This window comes from Bidens hawaiensis, unplaced genomic scaffold, assembly GCF_021521415.1.
Source record: "Bidens hawaiensis isolate Kalapana, Puna unplaced genomic scaffold, B.hawaiensis_p1.1 tig00020461_1, whole genome shotgun sequence".
NCBI lineage: Eukaryota > Viridiplantae > Streptophyta > Magnoliopsida > Asterales > Asteraceae > Bidens > Bidens hawaiensis.
This window is the reverse complement of record NW_027493128.1, coordinates 176,093-202,527: the sequence shown is the minus strand read 5'-3', so window position 1 is coordinate 202,527 and position 26,435 is coordinate 176,093. Positions and strand designations below refer to the sequence as shown.

General features: G+C 35.7%; 1 pseudogene across 1 annotated transcript; it reads left to right on the top strand.

The window, feature by feature from the left end:
- The first annotated feature begins 8,942 nt into the window (after positions 1–8,942).
- LOC143560867 (protein LOW PSII ACCUMULATION 1, chloroplastic-like) lies at positions 8,943–22,503 on the top strand (annotated as a pseudogene). Its single transcript, XR_013140199.1, has 5 exons — positions 8,943–9,000; positions 9,071–9,131; positions 19,745–20,310; positions 21,137–21,187; positions 22,263–22,503. The product of XR_013140199.1 is annotated as a protein LOW PSII ACCUMULATION 1, chloroplastic-like (transcript).
- The last annotated feature ends 3,932 nt before the right edge of the window (positions 22,504–26,435 follow it).

Below are 26,435 nucleotides of genomic sequence, written 5' to 3'. Positions count from 1 at the left end.
ATTAAAGTCTAATGATGTCATAATAAAATGGGTTTTATTAATAGGAACTTTGAAAATGGGTTTTTCAACTAAGTACCATACATTTGAATGCATGCAAATGAAAGGTACATAAATTGTTTTCCAACCTAGAATTTAGAAAACAAAAAATCCGTTTTTTAAAAATAAGTCGAACACCATCCTTTTATACAACACTCGAATCACTTAGGAACTCGATATGGGATAAAGGTCACCTAACCATGTTGGAGGAAACTTGTTAGTTTGAGGTGAGTTTACCATATAAATGGGATAAAGGTCACCTAACCACTTGTATATGTAAACTCACATGTGTGTATAAGTAGGACGACTTAAATTGGAAACCATGTGAATAGGGTCACCGAAGCATGGTGTACAATGGTGTTGATGGGATTAAACATGCCAACTAAACATAATATGTTTAACCGATCCCATAAAACTAGAAGTTGCAAAGGGTTGCAATCGTCAAACGTTGACTACCTTGTTAAGTTAAATAGTAGGATAAAGGTCACCTAACTACTATTTGAATGTAACGTTGGGTTCTAGATTTTAATCATTAATTGTCTTGGATACATAAAGGGTATTAACGATTAAAATTAATTGATATCGAAAATACTAAAATTGAGCTTTGTTATATTTGTAGATGGCCGCAATCAACAATCCACCTAACGTTATTTTCCCACCCGTTAATAACCTATCACTAAGGTCAATTCTCGATAAGGATCGCCTAAACTATAACAACTTTATGGATTGGTATCGAAACTTGAGAATCGTTCTCAAGCAAGAAAAGAAATACTACGTAATAGAAGTGCCTATTTCCGATGAACCTAGCGTTGACGATGTCCAAGATTATAACGATTGGGTTAAGCACAATGAGGATTCGGTGCAAGTTTCTTGCCTCATGTTGGGAACTATGATTCCCGAAATTCAAAAGGATTTTAAACTTCATGGGGCATACGACATGATCACCCAACTTAAGGAAATGTTCCTTACACAAGCTAGGGTGGAGCGCTTCGAAATGGTTCGAGCACTTCATGCATGTCGTATGGAAGAAACCCAATCTGTTTCCTCCTATGTGCTTAAGATGAAAAGCCACATTGATCGTCTCGAGCGCCTTAATTGTCCCGTCTCAAAGGAGACGGATTTGATCCTAAATGGGCTAACCAAGAAATTTGAGACCTTTGTAATGAATTACAATATGAATGGATGGGACAAAAGCATTGGTGAGCTTCACGCAATGCTCAAGACGGCCGATACGGGAATGGGTAAGAAGGTTTTACCCGTTCTCACGATCAATGAAGGTGGGAATAGCAAGACGCATCACCCGGAACCTAAGGCAAAGGTTGCCAAAGGTAAGGGACAAGTCAAGGGCAAGTTCAAGGGAAAGGCAAAAGTGGAACCACCCAAACCAAAGAAGCTAAAGGTTAGCTCGGAGGATCCATGCTTTGGATGTGGGGAGATTGAGCATTGGATGAGGAATTTTCCAACCTGTCTCAAAGAGTTGAAAGCTAAGAGGGATGCGGGGCAAACCTCGGGTACAACTTTCATGATTCATGTTGATCTTAATATTATTTCCTCTAACACATGGGTATTGGATACCGGATGTGGAACTCATATTTGCAATTTGATGCAGGGGTTCAAAGGAAATGAAAGATTCAAGAAAGGAGATATTAGTCTCTTCATGGGCAACGGAGCAAAGGTTGTTGTCGAAGCCCGAGGGGACTACACTTTGAAGCTTCCAAATGGTTTGGAAGTTATTTTGAATGATTTTTTGTATGCTCCTAGTTTGACTAGAAATATTATCTCTGTTTCCTTGTTAAGATAATATGGTTATGATTTTAAATTTATGGATGATTGTATTTATGTTTTCATGATTGACGTATTTTATTTTAAAGCAATGCCATCTAATGGCATTTATGAATTGGTTCATAATAACACATCTTATGATAACATGTTATATCAATCAAGCACCAAAAGACTTAAAATGGATTTGAGTAAAACTTATCTTTGGCATTGTCGCCTTGGTCATATAAACAAAGATCGCATACATACACTTCAAAAGAATGGTCTTTTGGAATCAAGTGAAGATGATTCATTTGATAAGTGTGAGTCTTGTTTACTTGGAAAGATGACCGAGGACCCCTTTAGTGGAACAAACGAAGGGGCAAAAGACTTATTGGGTATCATACATTCGGAAGTATGTGGTCCTTTTAAGGGAATAACAAGGAATGGTGAGAGATACTTCATTACCTTTATTGACGACTATAGTCGTTATGGGTATGTGTACTTGTTAAGACACAAAGATGAAGCTTTTGAAATGTTCAAAATCTTCCAAAATGAAGTACAAAATCAACTCGGTAAAACCATCAAAGTACTTCGTTCGGATAGAGGAGGTGAATACCTAAGTGATGCTTTCCAAGATCATCTTAGAAGTTGTGGGATCATCTCACAACTTATTCCACTCGGAACACCACAACACAATGGTGTGTCTGAGAGGAGAAATCGAACTCTATTAGATATGGTTCGATCTATGATGGCTAGAAGCACATTGCCTCTGTCATTTTGGGTTTCGCTTTGCTCTACATGGCCCATATTTTAAATATGGCCCCAACCAAGAAAGTGGACAAGACACCTTTTGAAATACGGAATGGAAGGGCTCTATCATTATCATATTTAAAGGTATGGGGTTGTGAGGCTTATGTCAAGAACAACACCCAAAACAAACTTGAAAGTCGATCCACTAAGTGTATCTTTGTAGGATATCTCAAAGATTCTATGGGATATTATTTCTACAACCCAACCGAGCAAAAAGTGTTCGTTGCTCGAAAGGCCGAGTTCTTGGAAACTAAGTTCCTTTTGGAAGGTACTAGTAGAACGGTGGAACTCAAGGAGGATTGAGAACCACAAGCCGATACACGTTTGGTTGATACTAGCAATCAACAAGAGGATGTTGAGAATGATCAAATGGTTGATCAAAACACACAAAATGTTCGCAAATCCGGTAGAATTAGTCATCCACCCGAAAGATATGGATTTTTCATGGATGGATGCTATGTGGTAGATTCGGATGAACCCACCACATACCGTGATGCAATGTCACAATCCGATTGTGACAAATGGCTTGAAGCCATGAACTTTGAGATGCAATCCATGCATGACAACCAAGTATGGGATTTGGTTGTACCACCTCTTAATTCCAAACCGGTTGGAAGTAAGTGGGTTTTCAAGAAGTAAACCGATATGCATGGAAACTTGGATACTTATAAAGCAAGACTTGTAGCAAAAGGTTTCACTCAAACTCAAGGGGTTGACTATGATGAAACTTTTTCTCCTGTAGCAATGCTAAAGTCTATTAGGATTTTTTGCCATAGCCGCACATTATGACTATGAGATATGGCAAATGGATGTCAAAACCGCTTTCCTAAATGGGCATCTTGAGGAAGATGTCTATATAGTACAACCCGAAGGTTTTGTCGATCCACAACATCCTAACAAAGTGTGAAAGTTAAAGAAATCAATCTATGGATTGAAACAAGCATTTAGAAGTTGGAATCACTGTTTTGATGTAGAAGTTAAGAAATTTGGATTCATAAAGAATGGTGATGAAGCTTGTGTGTATAAGAAAGCTAGTGGGAACATTATCACTTTCTTAGTATTGTATGTTGATGACATACTACTATTTGGAAATGACATTCCAACCATGGAAGGTGTAAAAGCATGGTTTGGAAGTTGTTTTTCCATCAAAGATCTTGGTGAAGCCGCCTATATTTTGGGAATAAAGATCTATAGGGATAGATCAAGGTGGTTGATAGGTTTAAACCAAAGTGCATACATTGACAAAATCTTGAAAAGGTTCAAGATGGAGAAATCTAAGAGAGGTTTAGTACCTATTCAAAGAGAAACGATATTGAGTGCATCTCAATGTCCAAGCTCAAAGGATGAGCAAGAGAAAATGAATGGAATCCCATACACATCGGCTATTGGATCCATCATGTATGAAATGGTATGCACTAGACTGGATGTGTCATGCGCTTTAAGCATGACAAGTAGATTCCAACATAATCCGGGAAGTAGCCATTGGATGGCGGTTAAGAGTATATTGAAATACCTTGGAAGGACTAAGGACATGTTTCTAATATACGGTTCGGGTGAGGAGGAATTCGTTGTAAAGGGTTACACGGATGCGAGTTTCCAAACCAATCGAGATGATTCTCGATCACAATCGGGATATGTTTTCGTCATGAATGGTGGGGCAGTCTCTTGGAAGAGCTCGAAACAAGATGTGGTAGCATTGTCCACCACAGAATTGGAATACATCGCCGCCTCATTGGCAGCTCAAGAAGGTGCGTGGATAAGGAAATTCATTGCCGATCTAGGGGTGGTCCGTACCATTCAGGACCCTTTAGAAATCTTTTGTGACAACGAGGGTGCGATTGCTCAAATCAAGGAACCTCGTGCTCATCAAAAGACGAGGCACATTGAGCGGAGGTTCAACTACATAAGGGATGAAATTGAGAAATGAAAGATATGTATTCGTAAAGTTCACACCGATCAGAACATTGCGGATCCACTCACGAAGCTCCTTGAAAGGCCAAAGCATGAAGGTCACACTTGTGCCTTAGGACTTCGATATTCTAGTGATTGGATACGATCGAATTTTGTATTTGGATATCCGAACAATTGTTTTTTTGATTCATTCATATGATCATGGTTTATGATTATGACATTTTGAGTTATGTTCCATTTTAGCATGTTTAAATCCATGAATAAGTTACTTATTCTAAATGTTCGTAGTCGTTCATATTTGTGGGAACAAACATGAAGGTAAGACTATTATGAACTTGGATTGGTGGATATTCATAAGGTATGAATATAGAGCAAGGGTTGCTGCCAAGGTTCATAGATATTTATGGGATATAAATATTGGACCGGCCCGCTCTCAAATATTACTACATGGAATCTTTGTGATTGATCATAAGTAAATTTGAGGAAAGGCGAATATCATAGTCTCCTCCAACCTGAGATACATATTGGGTCTTGATATTCACCAAGTATTATGCCTTGACTTAGTTCTTCGCTGCTCTGAAACATGACTAGTACATAAGTCTAAGATCAGGTACAGTACTAGGTGATTGTGAAAGACATATGTAGTCAAAAGGGGATTTCTCCCTCTTATTCGTTGAGAGTATGATGTCTAAGGCCTGCAAAGTTAAATCAACAAAGAATGATCACTCTGTGTCTCTGGATTTGACATGACATCTGATGCAAAAGGATAAATGATAGATTCACCTAAATCATTTCAAGTAAGGGACTTGAAGGGGATGACGTTATTGAATGGAACTTCGTCATGCGTATTAGGGGTGGTAAACCGTAGTTAGGCGGTATTTGCTACTTGCATCAATATTCTATGTATCTTGTGCAAGTGGGAGATTGTTGGACTCGGTCTGCCCAAGACACATAGTATTATTGATGTGGCTGGTACATTATGATCCAAGTCGGGTCATACCCAATAACAAGCTAGACAAACACCAATTGTATTTGTTTATTTATGATGTGATCATAGTAAATAAATATTAACACTTAAGCTATTTGGAAAAGGGTTTCTAAATACATTGCACTTGTGAAATAAATAAATCATATGGATAATTTATATTTTGAGAGAAGACATTATATAGTGTTATTTAAGTTGGTTAAATAACAATGTATATAAGACTAATTAACTTTGCATGATACTTATGTTATACAATTACTAAGAAATAACATAAGATTATATAAATGTTTTGTGTTATAAAAAGAAAATATAAAATTTGAAAGGGAGAGAAAGAGAGCCCCCCCCCCTCTTACTTCTTTCATTTTTATATTATTATTATTATCTTAGTGGGTGCATGCAATGGTTTGGATTGGTCACTTGGAATGTGCATTCAAACAAAAGACTTATAGCTTCTCTCTTTCATTGGTATGCATCATAATTCACAAGTAAATTTTTTCTCTCCCTCTCCTTTTCTCTCTAAATTTTCGGCCAAAAAAAGGAGGAGCCAAGGGAGGAAGAAATTTTAAGTGTAAATCCTAGCTACAAGGTGTTTGCTTGAAGGCTTGAAGGGTATATGTAAGGCCCCGTTCCCGGTAACCCTACTTTGGTGTTGGATTTACTCATAAACACAGTTCTAAAATCAGAGTTAATTAAAACTTTCGCGGAATAATTTAAAACTTCATACATCACATTACAAAACATTCATTCTTGTCTTAACATACAAATTGTGGTTAATTAAAACAATCTTGACACTTCTTCGTAGATGCCAATCTCTTCTGTCCAAGCCATGTGTCCCTCCTCAAGCCAGCTGTCTCAATCTATTTGCCAACGTGCATACTAAAAGTCAGATATGTTGAGTGAGTTCTAGTTAAACATTTAACATACAATACTTTCATATCCTTACTCATACGCATCCGAAGATACGTATTCATACCTTACTTACTCTTACTTCTTTCATACAAACTTTATATACATGCACACGCACTTACATACTTTCTTTCATAAGGCATTGTGATTTACCATAGGCTATTCTATCTCTACCATCACAGATATTATTATGGTCTGGTCCCTTCTGTCTCAGATATTATTAGTGTCTGGTCCCTTCTGTCTTAGATATTATCAGGGTCTAGTCCCTTCTGTCTCAGATATTATTAGGGTCTGGTCCCTTTGTCTCCAATAACCATACTTGTCACGTCACTCGATCATACATTCATTTTCATTCATGCATACTTTACATATCTTCTGGTCATGTATATACGTATATGTACATATTCATTCGTATAAACATTCCATAATAACATTCAATACTTAGTCATACATATATCATACACATATCATACACTTACCACTTAAGTTAAGTGTATTAACAACTATCACAAAGGAGTATGCACACAGCCCCAAAAACATAACGGATAAAGGGGCTATAAACTCACCTGAAGTCGGTTTCTCTCGCCTTTAATAGTAATGCCCTTCTTTAGCTTTGCACGGCTAACTGTATAACGCATTACGAGTGTCAAATATCCATTACTACTACTTCTTATATCTAATTCAATGACACCCTCAACTAACGAGGGTCCGGGGGTAGCGCCCCTGGTAGCGGGGTCTAGGGGCGGCAGCCCCTAGCAGGGTCCAAGGGGCAGCGCCCCTGGCTGGGGTTCATTAACAGTCCTTTAACAAAAATGCATTAGAAAATGAATTTTATAAAATTTCGCATGGAAGAATTTCGCTTCGCATGCAACTGTTTCGCTTCGCATGAAACTGTTTCGCTTCGCATGGTCATGCGATGCGAAATAGCTTTTTTCGCTTCGCATGGCTTATGCGATGCGAAATTCTTCTTTTTCTTTGTTTTTACCATTTAATGGCCATTTTACTTCGTGACTCTTCCTTAGGACCCGATTTTACCCTTTTTAGGGGTTTTGGGTTGTACCAACTTTGCATACTTTCGTTTTATAAGGCCCGAACATCACATTTTTACCATATAACATTCTCGTGGGGTTATAACTTATCAAGTTCATGTTTTTCTTCCATCATATACCCCGATCTATCCTTCTATCGGTTTGCATGTCGAATCCGACCTAAAACTTAACCTTTAAAACCAAAACTCACCTTTTGTTGGTCTCGGGTTTGGATCTGGACAGATCCGTGGAGCTTGGTGGTGTTTCTTGTTGTTATATGGTGTTTACACCCAAGATTCTTCCTTCCTTTTGCTTGGATCCGAATCCGAATTGCTAGAGAGAAAGTGTGTGTGTTTTCTAGTGTGTGTGTGTTGTGTAAAGAAATGGTGAAAGGATGGGGGATGGCCTTATATAAGAAGCCATGGGCCCCACCATCCACCTTCATTCCAATCTTATCCAAATACAAACACGCACACAACCAAACTAACGACATACCGATAATAATAAAACTTTCCATTATTTATTAATTCTCAAAAATATGGATGTTACAGTATACAAGCTTGATGAACTCCTACCTTGAAGTTCTAGCCTACCATTCATCATCTTTTTCACATTTCATTTGGTTTTGAAAGGTAGTCTTGACATGCATGGACTTATAGTGACATGCATGTGTTTGATAGTATGTATTTCGTATTTGGATCCGGGCTTGGGTTTTGCATGTATAAAATTGGTTTTATACATCTAAAATTAACAACATTTAAAACTTTTATCCGCTGCGTTTTTGGTAAAAGTAAGGTTTTATCACTTTGATAATCTTGTTAAAACCCAACAACTACGACCCGTAATAGACGTCGCAATCAGCCTATGTAGATACCTGTATAATGTGGATATAATATAATTTAATACACATTAGGAACGTACCTGTGCAACGGGTCTCTAATGGCGGAGACCTTGGCCTTCGTGGCCCTATCCCAGGATGGCTCATCGCTGATGGCGCTCCACCAGCTGATGTATGTTCTCCGTGTAAATCGGAAGGCGTACATCCGTCTCAGTGTATAAGCCGAGAGCCACGACGAACTCCTCCATGGAGACGTGGATATCATGCCCGAACATGCGGAAATAAATCTCCACACGTGTCGGCACCTGCCACCCTCATCTGAATCTCCATCGTACCCGACACGTGCGGCCTGAAATAATATAATATAATATAATATAATATAATATAATATAATATAATATAATATAATATAATATAATATAATATAATATAATATAATATAAAAATACCTAACGCGTAGCGTGGAGTAAACCTCCAGTGTCAGCTCCCGGTGCGCTGATCGGGACATACCGAAGCATCGACTCCATGGCGTATCCTGTCTGACGTAGTCGATCGTCCGCCCCCGTGCATCACAGTCCTCTAAAAAAACAGTCAACAGATGACCGTGTTGTAAAATGGCTCCATTAATATGAATTTTGTAACATGTTAAGACTTATATTAATTGTACATGAACGGAAATGCGTTAAGGAAAGGAAAGCTACTTTTCTTTGTAAACGTGCCAACAGGTTAGTTTTAAAACACAACAAACACCCTTTAAATACTATGTTTGTTTGTTAATGTATCTTATATGTTTAGTGTTATGTTTGAAAGTCTTCTTAAAAAGGCGACCATTAGAAAAGAAGACAGGAGACCATGTGTATGAATATGTTGATGCATAACCGAGGACTTAATTACTTGGATATCCTAAACTCAATGAGAAAGAGCATGGAGAACTTAATGAGAAATTTACAGAAGCCAAAAACTCAATAACAACAGCACAAGATCAAAGTGACAAATTAAATTGAGAATGATTTAATACTTCTTGGTGCAACTACCATTGAGGACAAACTTAAAAAGGGGTGACTTTTTTTTTCATGCTTTAAAGGCATCTTATAGTATAAATCGGGGCTGATCGACCCCGAACACTTTTATAAAGTCCCTTTTTAACTTCTAAATAAATAGTTAATTCTTTAAATGCAATTAAAATTATGATTCGCATATTTCAAGAAAGTGATTTCAGATATTGTATGCGCTAAAAATACACTTTAGATATCATTGTTAACTAATTTTGTTTGTTTGACGTGCTCAGCCCATTTGAAATAAATGATAACCCAAATTAACTTATTTACAATTAAACGAATCAAATTTGTTTCCTCCACTTATTCAGTCTCATAGCATTGTCTATTCTTGTGCAGGTTTAGAGACTCTCAAGCTGGATATAGGACATGGGCTATGACATGTGATAAAACGGAAACAGGCATTAATATAGGAAAGTGTATACGCTGCTATGTTCATTTTTCATTTGTTAACTTCTGGGGGTCAAAACTTTGTAATTTTCAAATTCACAGTTGATGTTAAGTTAGTCTGTTCTTGATTTTAAAATTGGTCATTAGTACTCATAATTTAGTAAAGCATAGTTAACAAACTTTCTTACACGTATTAACTGTTAGGAACAAAGCGGCGCGCGGAAGCGAAACAGCACACACATGCACAACGATAAACACGCATAAACGAAAATATAAACGACACAAGAATTTAACGTGGTTCGGTCCCCGCGAGGGGACCTACGTCCACGGGCTGCAACTAGGTTTTCTTATTAGCTCAGAACCAAGATTACAATTACATGATGGGATATATATAATAAACAAGATTAGGGTTAAACATAATTAGGAGCCAAAACCGGGCCTCCTAATAAAACCGGCCCAAAGGCCTTCATAACCCAACAATCTCCCACTTGAAGGCCTTGCGATAAATTCCAGCCTGCCATCCAAGTAAATATAACAATCTCATTCATCCAGTAACTCTAGTAATCTTCAGTAATAGAAATCTACCAAGCCTCCAGTTCCAAGAACAAGCTAAAACTTCAACAAAAGAAGTTCTCCAAGCCTCCAGTTCTCTAGGAACAAACTAAGATTTCTACCAATCCACACCCTGGTTGCATCCGCCCTTCTCATCAGTTACCTGAAAGGCCTATTGAAGCTCCCGAGAACTCCAATCCGGTCATCCCAGACCCAGCCATGACAAAACTCGCCAATGACTCATCCTCAATCTTAACCGACCCTCACTTACTCACACAACCGGCTTCAAAGACTTCCAGAGGATAAACACTCTCCAAATCAGCAGACTATACCAGGAGAGATTTTCACATTCGGATTCCTGGTCCTCCGAACCCAACGTCCCTTTGGAAACGAACCTAGAACACACCGCGTGCTCCCACTGTTGCCAAAACCCCGAACATGTTCAGACCTCCGAATACGCTCAAGCTGACATCCTCGTGGCTCTAAGCTTCATGTCTGCAAACTGAAACCCCTTAGCTCTACCCGATTCAGCGAGCCAAGACCTTATAACTCGGAAGTTGGTTCACTTCTTCCGACGATACAAAAAAAACTCGTATATTCCAAAAGTCTTTAATTAAAAGATTCAACAATGCTTCATTGAAGTGAGTAACAAATAAAGCATACCATAATCTTGAACCCAAGAGTCGTCACCGCCTTCACTGAGTCCCAATGCATCAACCTCAGATACATTCTCAAAAGCAGAATTCCAAACCTTTCGACATCGACTCTTAAAATGTCTCACCTCTACGCAACCTATCAAGTCGACTATGCCCAGCTCCCACTGTTTCTGTTATCCCAACCCATGCCACACCAACACTCCATGAGATGAACCCCACTCGTACTATCCCGGCAAATAACTTTACCCAACACGAGATTATGAACCTCTCAAATGGTGTACCACTGATCACCACCAAACAAGATATAACTTCACAATTCCAAACGAACAAGAAGTAATAATCACAGTTTCGAACCAGCTAACAGGCAAACAGCTATAACAACAGTAGAACTTTCATAAAATCAAGCGGTACCAAGGGTTCTATGACCGTACACACGATCAGTTAACTCAAACTCTAACCGAAAGATCATCCAAACGAGCAATAGTTTACATGACTTGCCACTAACCTCATTTTTTTTTTTCACTTATGCCGTCACCAGCACACCCGCTGGTTCCATTTTCTCCAAGTTTATCCATCACCAGTACTATATCCAAGTTCACATGACAAACCAATCAACCAAAATCCATAACCGTCAACATTCCGATCATAACCACCTCGTCTTCAGTTATAACAATAACAAACGAGAACAAATCGAAAACAGTGAACAGACACAACAAGGGCACGGGCCTAAACTTGACGATTGTTCAACAGAACACTGCCAAATAAACCGATTTGCTCTTGCAATAACCGATAAATCAACTAACTGTAAATAAACTATATAAAGTTACCTCAGACTAATCTCTTGCAAACAAATCTGAACCCGAACCTAAATGGTCTTCACAAAACCCGGTTCCCTAATTTACGGTTGATAATAAATAGTCAAACCCTAACTCAGCCTGACAGCCACCAATCTTGACTGTCGATCACTGATGAACACGAACCAGAAATTAACCCTGTGATCTCCAAGAGTTATTCACGGTGACGGACCTACCCAACCCTAATCACCAAAAAACAGATTCGAACCAAAACCTTCTGCGAAATCGTTACCAGTGCAACGAACCGTGTGTCCAACAAGCCAAAGCTCTGATGCCACTTGTTAGGAACAAAGCGGCGCGCGGAAGCGAAACAGCACACACATGCACAACGATAAACACGCATAAACGAAAATATAAACGACACAAGAATTTAACGTGGTTCGGTCCCCGCGAGGGGACCTACGTCCACGGGCTGCAACTAGGTTTTCTTATTAGCTCAGAACCAAGATTACAATTACATGATGGGATATATATAATAAACAAGATTAGGGTTAAACATAATTAGGAGCCAAAACCGGGCCTCCTAATAAAACCGGCCCAAAGGCCTTCATAACCCAACATTAACATCAGTAAGAGTAGTGGAACCCATGTAGTACACTTCTTTTATTTGTTGAACCTTTTAGCTTTGCATTCTGACATAGATCTTAACCTCCGAGAAGCACATGTGTTTGCACCAACTGATGGTTATTCTTTGTATGTATTTGTCATGGATGGATGGCCCTTTAAGATACTAATTGATTACTAGGTTTACTATATGCATCATATATTCATTATAAGTGTTGGTTTTCAGATTGATTATCACTATTTAATATGTGAATGTTGAATGTGTTATTAAGTTTTGATCTATTTGATTCATATGGTATGGCCACCCTTTATTTATTTTTTTCTAAAATTGATTTTTTGTTACATTACATGCCAGATGTTTGGTATTTCGCTTAAATGTAATTTTATTATTTATGACTTATTAGTGCAAGAAAGTAGAGTCAAGGTTACATATACTTAGTAGTAGTTAATGGACTTTCAACCATGTGTTTCCAGGATTGAAATCAAATCTCATATATGTGGTCCATCTGACTTGATTTTATATCTTCATTTGGATTCTTCAGGTATGTTTGCTTCCTAAAAATCTATACATGTCTTGAGCAGACAAATTTTCCTAGAGCAAAATAGCTTTACGCACCTGATTCAACCGATTCTGTACTTTCTGGTCTATTATAGATAGTTAAGGTTAGTTATACACATTACTAAATGCGGATGAGCTATTTCGGAAAGCCACCGACGAGGGGAGACTTTTTTTTTATATCTATAAACATATTAATTTAAATTGAAAGACCCCAAAGTTTAAAAATTATAATTAGCGTCAAAAACTAATATGTACGTATTAAATCAAAACAAAAATCAGTTGAAAAATAAAACAAATAATTAGAAAAATATAATTACAAAATTAATAAAACAAAAACATAAATAAATAAGCGGACTAAAAGCTAGTATGATATATCTATAATATATATAAACGAAAACCCTAAAATCCTATGTGTCGCAATGTGGTCGCTCCCCCATTTTATGGAAGTCACCAGATTGCTTGATTTTTAAATGAGGCCTCTAATTGATTTAACCCGGTTTACACCTGTTAAAGCTTTAAAATTCGCGGGTCTTGGGTTCCGTCTAGCCTACATGGGTTATAACATGCTTCAACGCAACACTTTTCATCTTCTAACTCATTCTCAAACCCTAGATAGTAAACTATAATTTACGTTATTCATGACCTCTAATCAAGTTTTGAAGCATCATCCAGGTACGATTCCATCTGCATCTGCATCTCTACCATTCAATCTAACGTATTCTTCTTATTGATTAGGGGTAAATCGATTGAGAGACCGCCGCTGGAATTACTCTTTGGTTCCTAATTGTCAACCCTCCTTCCCAATCAATGGTATATTTTACTGGACAAATCTTTATTTGTTGACATTTCTTTTACTCTCAGAAGCACCCTAAATGTATATGAGATTTCCTTTAAAATTTGCATGCCTCAAAATCGAAATTAGCTTCAGAAATGAGTTAATTTACATTTGCATATCTCAAAGTAGAAATTAGTTAATTTCACAAAAAAAAAAAGTCAGTTTGTGTATTTAAAATTTTAGGTAGTTTGATGAAAATTGATAAATTGTAGATTAAATTTCTTATTTTAATAACAAAACTTGTGTGTTTGTTTGTTAATTGATGTTATGAACAGCTAATAAGTGTTCATAACATATGGGCGGTGTTCAGGAAAGATAGATCGGATTCAAAAGATATAATATTAAGTGCTAAACAATCATCCTTCATCCAATTCAAATAGGTATGCTACTAAATTTAAAATTTATATTGACCAAAAGGATCCAATTATAATAGAGAGGCACGTAAGCGGGCAACAAGCTGCGACTTCACCCCCTTTTGAATGGCATTATTTCTTCTTCAACATCGAGTGAAATTGTGTCTTCTTCAATATCGAGTGAAATTATTTCTTCTTCAACATCGAGTGAAATAAAGTACACATATGTGTTTTACAAAAAAAATTGTGGTTTTAATGGCAATTGTTACTATTGTTGATACTGAATACCGAACCCGACTTGAAGCGACCCGAATTTACCCGACCCGATTAAACTCCTAACCAGAACTCAAGATCAAATAGTCGGGTCGGTATTTGGGTTGAAATATCCTAATTCGGGTTGACCCGAACAACCCGAATAACTCAAAGCTAACACATATCTCAAACATCTATAAGCTATTTTATTATCGATTTTGGGTTTAATACAAAGCTTACAAATACATGAACATTATTGAAATATATCAGACTGTTAGGTTTAATTGTTTTGTTCCCCAAGAATCGAAAACTAACTGGCTGACAAACGGGCCTAAAATACATGAATATTATAGTTGCAGATCATGCTGATAGAGAGAACCATATTAGTTGCTAGGTTATTCATTTATGCATATATTGAGTAGTTGAGCTCAAAAAATATCTATAGTAGACATGAAATTAGCATAGAAACTCGCAAACTTTATTTGTTGTTCATTTGAGTTTAAGAAAGTGTTGGTATGTATTATTCACCTTTTTTGTTAGTGTTATTTATTAGATGCTAGTTGAACAGGGGTATAATTCTTGGCCAGAATTTGTTAATTTGAAAATGCTTGTGATATACTTGTATGGATGTTTGAATTGATTTGATTATGGTTTTATAAAGGTTTGAATTATAGTTTTATTTATGATCTTGTAAAAGTGAATAATTTTTTTTAACTTTTAAAACCCGTCCCGTTCAACCCGAAACCTGAACAATCCAACCTTATTTGGGTCGGTTTTTGGGTCAATTTGCTTTGAGCTCAAACCCGAACAACCCGACCCCAACAACCCGAAACCCGAATAAATAACCCGGAAAACACCCCTAGCACGAGATGCTACAATACGTGGGACTTCTATTAATTGTTCTCCTATGGATCTCACTATCATATTGCTTTTGATTATAATATGTCAACTCTTGGCTAACTGGAACGATGTGTTCCCGAGTCTCATTTAACGAGGGGAGGGGAAGGAAAGGGAATTATAACAGGAAAGAAAGCTAGGGGAAGGAAAATGTTTGATTTTATTTCGTGTTCCTGAGTTTAATAAAAAGGAAAGGAAAGGAAATTAAACATTTTTGCTGTTCCCGAGTTAAGAGGAAAAGAAAAGAAAGTTGCAATTTTTCTATTATACCCTTTAAGTAAACTATAATAGAAGTTAGATATAAGGGTAATTTAGAAATTAATAGAAAATTATTATTAAACACAAGTATTTTCTCTCCTAATCTCTCCAATTTGGGAGGATGATAATATGCTCACATTTTTCAACATTTTCCATCCTTTCCCCTCCCCTCCCCTCCCCTCCTCTTCTTTAAAAATCTCGGGAACATGATTTTTTCATATTTTCCTCTCTTTTCCTTCCTCCCCCTGTTAAATGAGACTCGGGAACACAGCGTGTGCTTTATTCTCATCTTTAAAATATGCATTGTGATATCTACCAATATTCAACATGAGAATTGTATACGCCGACAATGAACTAGGTAACAAACAATACAAAATTTATACATGTATTTGGTAACAAGCCCATATGAGTTTTTTTGCGTCAGGTATTGTTTGTGTAATTCTTGTGTCATATTGTTAATCTGGCAAATGTATTGAAATTTTTATAGGCAAACTTTTGTGGTCAAACAGATTAATATTCTAATATGAATTTTAGATAATTTTTTAAAAAACTTACGAAAAGTTTGTAGATTGAGTTTTTAAGTATATAACAAGTACACCCAAAGTAAGGTCAAAGTCTACGTGATTTTTGGAACAAAGAGTAATGTTTTTTATCATCGCTAGAATAAGCCTCCTTACAATATGTACTAAATTCCACCAAGAGCTTACCATTTAAAATTGAACAAGATCGTATAAATTGAATATATCTTTTTAGTTATTGTATATTATATATATTGGGTTCAAATGAAATAATATTGAGCAAAGTAATGGCTGCACATGAAATAAACCAAGGTGAAATGAGCACAAACCTACTTTCTATGCTTAAATATTCATAATCTGCCTCATGTTAATGTGCCTAAATATACAAAGTTAGACAATGTACTTTACACTACAAGTTGTGAAATTGGTGAACATGTTTTTTTGTGTGATAGGAGATAGCTTTGGGTTTGCCGATCTAAGGTGATGAACAAATGAACAATGAATTCGGTAAGTCTTAATTTATTTTGTTTGTTTGTTTATATTCGTTTTACGTTTGTGAATTGTTCATTTAGGTTTTATATGACTAGACATGAACGAACACGAGAATGAACATGAGCATGCCCATTTTTTAGTAAGCGAACACGGGTACAATGAATTTGTTCATTTATCTGATGTTACGTAAAATGAATAGTTTTTGCATTCATAAATGTTTTTTTTTTATTTTATCTCTATAGCTATGTTTTTTACGGGGAGCCTCCAGATATGAAGAAACACGAGCTTGCATAATGGTAATTTGATTATTGTTCCAACCAGTTTACAATTTAAAAAGATGTATAGTTTTGCTAATAAGGTTCAAGGATAAATTGGTTTTAAAGTTGAAATGGTATTTTTCTTTCCTTTCTTGAAAGTGCTCTAATTCTTCACTTAATCCCTTTTCGCATATTGTTTTTGATGTTATTGTAGTCTGCCTTTGTATTTGGTACCTATGTTCAGTTGTTTGGCAGTACCTAACATGGAAGCATATCATTGAGGAAACAAAAATATGTGAATTAAGGTGACAAATGCCTGCTTATAGCCTGGGATTCTAATTTTTAGTATATTAATGGCATTTTTTTTTGTCAAATGGGTCAATTTTAGCTAGATGTGAACACTCAGATCTTATTATGAGTTAAAATGATCTATATGCCCATAATTTTTTTTTAAATAAATCAACTATAGATAACAAACAATAAAAAAGATTCAATTATAATAGAAAGACAGGCAAGCGGGCAATAAGTTGTGTCGCCACCCCCCCCTTTTGAATGGCAAATCCGATCATACTACATATGTTAATTGCATTTAATAATGTAGGAAGTGGGATAACACATGTGCATTGATAGTTGGTTATAGTCAAAGGATTCAATTTTTTTTAGATTCAATTTGTTTGAGATTTACAGGGAGGGTGGTTGGATGAAATTAGTTGGGTGTTGTTTAGTTGGGTTTAGAACTGCTTCGGGAAGGGTTCGATAATTGAGCTAAATTAAGTGTAATGAATGAAAAGGGGAATGGTGGACATATTTGTAATTTGGTATTTTAAAAGAAAAGGCAAAACAAAATGTCTGGATTTGTGGCTTCTCAAAAACAAATTTTTAACTCATAACGAAAATGAAAATACCACTTTTATGATACCTAAATAGCTTATTGGGCTACACTTTCTAAAAACTTAAGCAAAACACTTTCTGAATAAAACAAACTTCCTTATAATAAATTCAAATAAAAAATAATAGAAAACGACAAATGTAAAAAATAACCCACGCAACACTTTTCCTTTCTCAAATAACGATGAAGAAGATGATTGTGCGATACATGGTAGTGTATAACTTGGTTATGATGTTGAAGAATATGAGTATGTGCCTATTCTTAGTTTGAGTAACCTGCTAATGTTCATGATTATCTAATTATATAAACTTTAAATAATAAGATATGATTTATTATTTGTATAATTGGAATAATCGTCGCTATGGAGAAGCTTGAAAGTTCATAGCTACTTTGCCCACTAATAACACATATCTTTTCCAATTCTTCATATACAGAGAATGACACATCGACAAAGAACGTGGCCAAACATCCTGCGCTCAAGACCCATGTAATACACATGCTTGGTTTGAAATGGTAGCGGGAATAGATGTGTAATTTAAATGACGCAAAGAAATGTCAATATTCATATCCATTATACCAAAATCATTTAAAGGTGATTGTTAAATGGTTATAAATATTATCATTAATTGTACATTATCATTAGTTTGTTGTTTAAAATACGAATTATCCTGAACAAACACGAACATGTCATTATTCTTGTTCGTTCATTTAACTTTAAACAAACATTTAACCAGACAAATATGTGACTTCATGTTCATATCGTTTAAAAAATGAACATGTACGTGTCCGTTTATGTTCATTTGTTATTAAGCTAAACGATCATAAGTGAAGAAATATAGGCGAATATATATGAACAAATGTAAGCGAACGCAAACATAAATGAGCATTATTGAATTAATTTCTATGAATATGTAAAATGCAAGTACCATTTTCACATAGTCTATTAACATGTAAACGAACACAAATAAACAAACATATATGAACAAACATAAACAAACGTTCATGAACAAACGCAACATGATGATGCTAATGTAACAAAAATATTGTTTGCATCCGTTAGTTTATTAATGAAAACTAAGTTAACCTCGGTACGTTGTTCATGTTTGGCAGGTGGATTCTCATCACAAGCTATTGACAACTTTGCATTGGATATTGGTAGCAAAATTCCCATTTGGCCAAATTTTTGATTTGTGTATTATTTTTCTTATCCTTTACCAACAAAACCATACATATTTACTTTCAAGTTAAGATAGAAAGGGTTAAAATAAAAAAAAAACTATAATAAGTATATGCTTTCTTGTTAAAAAAAAAACAGTTACAACCAAAATGTCATTAAAAGCATAGTCCAAGTAGATTAATTAAAATGATATAACAAATTATATATTTAAAATAATATTATAAAAAAATTGAATAAGTCCGTATAACACGCAGGCTAAAAGCTAATAAAATATATAGTAGAGAATGAGGTAAGAATGCTACAATGAAATTAAGTGAGATTACATCCTATCCTAAATATTAAATAAAGAATTCAAAACTAGTTTATTGAATAGGGCTGGTCTCAAAACTTACTCGTGTCATCATAGCAATCACCCAAACAAGAAAAGAAAAGAAAAGAAAAGAAAATAAGAATATTATTAATTAAAAATAAATAAAAAACAAAGCACCAGTAGCAAAGCAACGACTCCCTCCGGCAACATGTCGACGGTGGCGCAAGTGGCTATGGTTACCACCGGCTGCCGTCAAACTTCCAAATGCTTAGGCCTTTGTTTTTCCTTCCACAAATTAACTACCACCACCACCAGCAGCAGCCGTACAGTTTCAATATATATATATGGATCCTAATACTTCCTAATACATGTACTTAGTTTAGGTTGTTAGGTTTATTTAATTGTTTATTAAATTACCTATTGTTTAGGAATCCTAGTTAGACTCAAACGTGTCTAGGTTTGGTCTATATAAACCGTGTAAGGTTTCATTATTGTAATTGAGTTTTGAGTGAGTTCTCAATAAAGTTGTTTGGGTGTTTAGCCAAATACGTGTTCGGTTCATTAATACCTGGTACCAATTCTCTTTATCTTTCATCTTCAGTTCTTCTGCCAGAATCAGGAGTGAAGTCCTAACACCTTTTAGATCAGTCAGGATGTTCTTCTACATTGCTTTCATTGCACAGGCTTCACTTGGTGGCCTAATAGCCATCACACAACTCATTGGTGCTCTAGCCAACCCATCGAGAGCCGATGCCGTTGCCGACATAGCCAAAGGCCTTGGTATAGATGTAGGAGCTGCAGCCCTGTTTGCTGTATTACAGGGAACAAGATCAAAAACGCGCAAATGGCCAAGTTATCACGCGAAGAAAACCTATCGAACCTTAAACTGCGAGTAGATGAAAGAAAGGTTATTACTGTGAGTGACTTCAGAGGACTTGCTCGGCTTGTGATCGTTGCTGGACCGGCGTCTTTTATCAAAGAGGCCTTTGAGCTGAGTGAGATGTTCACTGAACAGCTTGTTGAAAGAGGGGTGCTTGTGGTGCCTCTTTGTAGTGACGGAAACGTACCTGATTTTGAGTTTGATGAAAGCGAAGAAATGAAGGAGGTAATGAACAAAAGAAGACGGCTTTGGCAGCTTGTACCTGTTCTTACACCCGAGTGGTCTGAGTATGTGTCTAAATTTACTCTTTTTTTCTAAATATGATTATAGAAATAGTCAGGACCGGCCCAACCTTTTTGGAGGCCTAAAGCTAAATAAAAAATTGGGGACTCTTTTTTAGTTAGTTTCGATATTTCCCTGCTTGCAAAAGATTGTTATTTTTTGTACCCTATAAGCTTGTGTGTGTAAATAGAAAACAATAATTGGATCCTTAACTATTTAAAATTGCTAATAGATTACAAAATTACCAATTACGATATGTCATAACTCATAATAACAGTTTCCATATGCAAGTATAATAGTTTGAAAATCAAAGTTATAATATAGCCGAGATTTGTTCAATATATATATAGGAATACAAGGGCTAAGGCTTATTTATGGTATGGTACAACTACAAATGTGCATTTACAATTAAGGTGAAAACAAACTCCTAAAATAGAAACGATGATTATGCATATTGATTGTGAGAGAATATATTCAAATACTTTAAATATAATTTGCATTTATTTTTATCCGTTGATAGAAACAATAAGTTGCATTTATTCTTATTCACATCCCAAAAATAATTTGTATTTATTCTTATTCACATCCCAAAAATAAAGAGCATATAATTTCCAATGAACGACGTACATTGTTATTATTTCATCTGCATGGCCAAACATATATGCTAATTCACAGCCCAAAAAACTCTTAGTTGACTATCTTTTAAAATTTTGGGGCCTTAGAAACTGGTGGCCCAAAGCCCTTGCTTGGGTTGTGTACGCTGTTGGGCCGCCCCTGGAAATAGTAGTAAAACTAGACATGATCTGACTTGGTTTCATTCATACACACCAGTTGGTTAGATGAGCAGAAGAAGCTTGCCAATGTATCACCTGAATCTCCCGTGTAAGCCATTTTCTCTTCTGTTTTTGGTTTAATATTGTAGAGTTTCAAGCTATATTTCAAATACTATTTTCTAACTTTTGCAGAACACACCACTATTGCATGTGTCAGTTTCTGTAAAGTTATACGAGTCGCATAAGGTTATACGAGATTTTGTGGGCTGTATAATCTTATGGGCCATTTGGCCGTATAACTTTTGCAGAACACACCACCGTCCAGTGGCGGAGCATGCTTAGGGCTAGGGGTGGCCCTGCCCCCCCCCCTATTTTTTTACGCAGCAGTGTAAATTTACCCACTTTTTGCCGAAATTTTTATATGTAGTGTGAATTTAGCCGTCTTCCTCCGAAAATTTGAGCCCGGCCCCCCTCGTTTATGAACTTTTTTTAACATACATTTTGAGTCCCCCCCCCCCCCCCCGCGGTTGTCTTAGTCCAAGCTTCGCCACTGCCCCCGTCAAATATGTCAGTTTCCGTAAAGTTATATGGGTCGTATAACGTTATGCTGGCCGTGTAACTCTCTCAGACCACCTTAAATGATTTGTAAAACTGCTCATATAAAACCTTGTTTTATTTTCACACAGTCCGTATAAGGTTATACATATGTCGTATAACTATATAGAAAAGGTTTTACGAGTCGTATAACTTGTCAGCGGTGTGTCGATTGTGTGTCAGAAGTGTTCGTATAGCCCGTTCCTTTCTAAATTTGGCATCTCGTGTTTACCTTTTTTAAGTGGTTCCCCTATAATGAGATAGAAATGGCTGCATTTAAAATTTTTGAATCTGCTTTTTGCAATTTACACTAAATTAATAAATTGCAACTTGGTTTATAATTTGTGTCAGTTTTAAGGCTTGTTGCTAAAATCATGAAAAAAAGTCTAAAGCTCATTTCTGTTTCATGAAATATGCCCTATTAAGGGACAGTGACATATTCCCCCCCCCCCCCCCCCAATATAATTTACTTTGTCGATAATTATACAAACAGACTTTGTTTTGACTAGATGATGCCCATAAATTTCAACCTGTTTTTTAAAATTTAATGTTCAAATGCCACGATATATATATTTTTTTTAACTTTAAAGGTATTTATCTCTACGGCTGGATGGTCGGGTTCGTGGGAGTGGTGTGGGTTACCCACCTTGGAATGCTTTTGTAGCACAGTTACCTCCTGTTAAAGGAATGTGGTCTGGCCTTCTTGATGGCATGGATGGAAGAGTACTTTGAAAATCATATATTTATCCAAATTTATGAAGGTTTGACTCATTCAGCAATATCCTAATTTAGGGGTGTACATGGGTCATGGGTCGGTCTGGGCTCAAACCGACAGAAAAACCAAAATTTATATGCACGCGCATGGCCTTGCCAGCTGAAAGAGAGACCAATTACTTGTACTATTTGTATAGCAGGTGAAAGATTACATTATGAATTCCGTAGAACCTAAAATTATCGTAGTAACAATTCATATGAGATTATATCTTTCCTGTCTAATGCTTATGGTGAATTTTAGTAAAACCAAAGAAGCTATATATACGACATGGATTTTCGTCACCGGGGCTGAAAACCGGGTGAAAATGGGTCTGGCTGAAATAACTAAAGAAAATTGTAGCAAAACTGAAATTTGTTGGTGCCTACTAATAAAATTATAAAATTACAGAAGCTTACCCAAATCTACTACCTATGTTCTAATAAAGTAAAATAAATATGGACACTTGTCATGTTTTGGTTAATTCTTATAATTTTTTCCCTTCAAAACTAATATACCATAATATATGTAATAAATCAATAATTATTCACTTTCCTTTTATACTATATTTATATAATATCTATATATTTTTATAAATATAAATATTAACATATTATTTTATTATATATTCAAAAATTTGGTGAATTTAAAAAATCAACAACAAATCATTTCTCAAATGAAAATTGTTTCGAGTTTTTTTGTGAAACTTAAATTTGATTTTATAGGTCAAAAGTTGCTAAATAGATTGTTTGGTACAAGCTAACTACATTTTAGTCAAAATTTGTTAGGGTCAAAAATGAAATTTTTGAGTATTTTTAAAAGTTTGAGAATGCAAAATAAATTTATCGTCAAATTTGTTATGGGTTCAAAGTGTTGACTTTAGAATGTCAAAAGTATGAAAATGAAAATTTTAAACATGATTCGGATTTCAAATTTATTTTTAAGGGCATTTTTTGAAATAATCAAAAGGTTCAGGATTTGGCAAACTGACTATTTTCCCCTCAACTATTAAAATTTAAGAAAACATTGCGAACACTTTCGACATGCCACCCCTCAATGCTTAACTTTTATCAAATTTGAAATATTTTTGTCAACATTAATTTTTCTTTCAATGATGATCAGAACATTGTATGGGAAGCATGGCATGCTAAACTATGCTAAAAAAACAAAGTATTCACAAAATTGAATGGGTTAACATGTTTTTTATGTTGTCATTATGACAAAGTCGAGAAGCCCTCTGAAACTTATTAAAATATTTTTCATAGTGTAGCTTAGAAAAACTTAGTTCTTGAAGAACATCCATTGTTACAATTTAATGTTCTACTTTCCTTTAATTGGTGGTAAATTGATAAATATAAATAAAAAAAATCATTTTGTGATATAACTAAAATCAATTTATGTACACATTGTATAAATACACGCATAGATGTAATACATTTTTTTCATACACGCTATGTAATTATTTGTTTTACTTATAATTTTATAATTTGAATTATCACGTGGGTGACACGGGCTCTAAAACTAGTTAATATTATAATGTAAATAGTTAAAGTTGTAAATGAGCCAAGCCGTTCATGCGCTACGTAAGATCACCTCATTAAAGACTAAAATGAAAGCTCATTTATTAATTGAGTTAATAGTTAAAGTAGTTATACTATTAGTCATTTAGTTTATTTTTCTTGAGTGATATATTGATATATACTGTTTATTAGTATTAGGAATTTAGGTCAATTGTGAAAAAACTATTAGTCTATTTATATTGATAGATTGACATAATGTATTTGATTTTTAGCCCTTTAACAATCGATTAATCAATTATGCATTCTAAACAACAATTTGGTGCTCAAAAACGTGAAAAGGGAAAACAAGATGATGCAAAGAAAAAGTCTCAAGTCGGTGCTATGTATAAGTTTATACATAAACCGTTATTGTATTTAGTTTTTTGCTATATTTTTGCTATTTTAATTGTTATAACGTTTTTGTCGTTTAAAACAATCAGCCTATATGTTATGTATTTCGTTACTCGTTAGGGCCTACGGGCCTTTTTATTTGGGTCCGGTCGAAGTATATAAATTCTTGGAGACAACGATGATAGATTCTAATTATTTGTTGTTTTATTTAACCTTGTTAATTTTTAAATCAACTCTTATTTCATCATTACTCTTTATAGTTTATCTAGTTACTACCATTAATAATATAATGATTTTTTGAGATTTCGGAAAATCCCTGACCTAGCTATCAAGAGAAATGTTGCCAGCCTGCCGATATAGCACCCCACTTTTTATATTTTTTAGACGATTCGGAATATTTAGAAAAAATATATGGAACCAAATAAATAAGTTGTTTGGGTCTCATTACCCGTGAAGTGTCGGTCTTCCTTTGATATGATGTGGCCCAATTTTGATGATCATAGACCTATAGTTTTATCTTTCTTTTTTTATTTATTTATTTTTTATTTTTTTATTAGGTGGGCTTCTCAGAAGTCATGGGCTACTCTTAAGGTCCTATTAAATAGGCCAATAGTATTATTTGATGATTATGGGCATGGTAGAGGAAGAGGTCGTGAGGAAAGGCAAGGGTGTTGTTGCCTATGCCGCGGAAGAAAAGTCATTGGGGTTTCAAAGGTGGAAGATCGGTTACCGGAATGCTTAGTTTGGGAAAAATTGAAAAAGGTTCAAAGATCAAGATTATTGCATTCAATCATCAATCAAGAATTCAGTGGCGGTTACTGGGGTACTTGACGAACCAAAAACCGAGTCGCGAGGTTCCCTGCGAGTCTTGCACATCAAACAATTTTGGTGTTAGGGTGAAACAATAAAGAAGAATAGGATGGCTGTGATAGTTTGGTGATAGTTATAATCGGTTCAAGGTTTAACGAGTTGGGTGTGACTTGTGGAGGCTACGGTGTGATCTGGAGGAAAAGATGTAGTGGCGGTGGGAATGACGAGGCATACTCAGTGGTCATCGATGGCGGCCAAGAAGCGACAACAGTGTGTGGCGACATCAAAAGCGGCAGGAGGCCGCGGGTATTGATGCAGGGGATGTGTTTGGATTCGGGTTTGGAAAATAGATCATCATTGAGGGTGGTTGGAATCCCGGTGTTTTATCGTAGTCACGCAAGAGGTTTCCAAAGGACTGTTTGAATCCAAAGGTATTAGAAGCACAAGAAGACAATGGTTTGGGGGTGATCAAGTGGCGTTCGGTCGTTTAATCAATGGCAGTGGCACTTCAACATGCAATCTAACTGGGGAGAACTGAAGTTCGGCATGAGGCTGAAGGGAATCCGATCAGATAGCGTTTTGGTCCAGGGTTGCACAAGGTGTTCACAAGGAAAGCGAAGAGTGAGAAGAAAAGCTATTTACAGAACCATAAGATGCGATAAAATACAAGACAAGATGGATCAAGACCAAGTGAAAAAGACTCAAACTTGGATCAACAATTAGGGGGTGAATGTTGGCCTTAATTGTGTGATCAAGTTTGATAAAATGTTGCAGAGCAATTTTGTAATGAGTACAAAGTATAGTTTAGGGTGCTTTATGCAACATTTGTAAGTTAGGTGGTCTTGATGTAAATATTAGGCGGTTAATGGCGGTTATAAAGTTAGTTATATAACGACTAGGTAGTTAGATAATCGCCGTGGTAGTTATAATCGCCTGAGGTGGTTACTTAAGCGCCATGATGCTGCCTATAAATAGATGTTCGATATAAGTGTCTTGTAACAACGTTGTTCATATAATAAAGATCGTGTCTTGTTCGATCAATAAAATTTGTAGGTTAATCCCCTTGTTGTTTTCTTTTTTGTTACGTTCTTGATTGTTTGTTGAATCGTGATCTCTTGAGTCCTACATACTAGAGTAGTAGACTTCCATTTTCACGATCTTTCCTCATGATGTCATACAATTATATGATATATATTGTGATTATCATGAGTTGGGTCATCTCTTATTCTCTATCAGTAGGGTAACTGGTACTTAATAACTGTTTGGTATATTCATCTTAGACATTTTTTTAA